Below are 1,854 nucleotides of genomic sequence, written 5' to 3'. Positions count from 1 at the left end.
GAAGATTGACAGTCATCTTATGTTACTTCCATTTTTTAATAATTGGTCCAACAGTTGTTGCCATCTCACCAAGCTGCTTGCCTATTGCCCTGTAGCCCATCCCAGCCTTGTGCAGGTCCACAATTTTGTGCTTGTTGACCTTAGGCAGCTCCTTGGTCGTGGCCATGGTGGACATGCTGACGTGTCATTGAATGTCTAGACAGGTGTATTTTATACAGCTAATGAGTTAAAACAGGTGCATTTAATACACATAATGAGTGCAGAGTAGGAAGTCTTCTTAAAGAATCACTAACAGGTCTGTGAGAGCCAGAATTCTTGCTGTTTGATAGGGGATGAAATATTTATTTCATGCAATAAAATGCCATTTAATTATTTAAAAATCATACAATATGATTTTCTGTTTTTTTAATTTTAGATTCTGTCTCTCACAGTTGAAGTGCACTTACGATAACAATTACAGACCTCTCCATTCTTTGTAGGTGGCAAAACTTGAAAATTTGGCAGTGCATCAAATGCTTATTGTCCCCACTGTATATGGTCACTGTATAGTAGTAATATTAGTCTCGGTACTGTGGTTTTGGTTAATGATGAGTATGATAGTATTATGAAGACTGTATATATTGTAGATTGTAAGCTCTCACGAGCAGGGTCATCTTATTTTGCTTTAATTATTGTATTGTTAACGTTGTTACTTATGACTTATGTTTGGAACTGTTAAACTGTAAAGCACTGCGGAATATGTTGGCCCTATATAAATAAAGATTATTATTATTATATATTTGCTTATGGAGTGCTGTTCATTGTCTGTTATATGGCAATATTATAAATTGTGGTGGTATTATTATTGTTTTATTTTGCGTAGCGTTATTATTGGTATTATAGGTCTTGTAGTGCATGTTGAGTTCCTCTAGTCAGGGTGATATTAGTAATAAAGACTCCAATGTGCGACGAGAGTGGCGACAGCATGGGCTTTCAAATGCCAGGGTTGAATTGAATTTCAGTCTCTGCCTCGCCCTGCATTTGAATGATAACTTTGCATTATCTAACTTGCAGGTAAAACCATGTGTTCGACCGTTTTAAGGTATGTTTAAACTTCATTTTTTTCTGCAGCTTGCTTAAAAAATGGCAGAAAAGGTGCTAATAGATTGATCAAAAGTATGATCCTATTAATTTTGTATCGGAAAATTATTATCTGGTCAAATGTTCTTAAACATCCTTCAATCCCTAAGGCCTTTTTCAGACATCAGGTTTAGGGTTCCGGCGGCGTGCGGCGAAAAGCCGTGCCGCCGGAACCGGCCTGTAGAGGTGACACCGGATGTGAATGCGTCACCGGATGCGGCCTGGATAAAATTTAAAGGAGCCGCAGCATCGGGCGACGAGAGGCGCGCTGTAGAGACGAGAGCCGCGCTGTACAGACGGGAGCCGCGCTGTAGAGACGGGAGCCGCGCTTTAGTGACAGGAGCTGCGCTGTAGAGACGGGAGCTGCAGCGATGAGAGCCATCTGGAGAGAGCGGGGGAACGAGTAGTCAGACAAAGAAAGGTATGGAGAGAGAGAGTCTTGCGCTTGCCGGGCACCTGTGGGGTTAAATCACACAGTGTCCGGGCATGCGCACCTTAAAAAGCCGTTCCGGCGCTGCCAAAAAACGTTGCAGGGAACGTTTTTTGCAGAAGCCGGACAGCGCATTTTTGCCGTATCCGGAAAGAACCGGGGCCGCCGCATGTACGTCCGGCACGATGCGGCGATCATTACTTTCTATGTGACAAAACCGGATCCAGTTCCGGATCCGGTTTTCACACTTTTCGCCGCATCGTGCCGGATTAAAAAAGACAGATGGGTGAAAGTAGCCTAAGCGA

Source organism: Dendrobates tinctorius, unplaced genomic scaffold (assembly GCF_039654945.1).
Source record: "Dendrobates tinctorius isolate UK_male_01 unplaced genomic scaffold, ASM3965494v1 ptg000046l, whole genome shotgun sequence".
NCBI classification, from domain to species: Eukaryota; Metazoa; Chordata; class Amphibia; order Anura; family Dendrobatidae; genus Dendrobates; species Dendrobates tinctorius.
Note: the sequence above shows the minus strand (reverse complement) of the source record.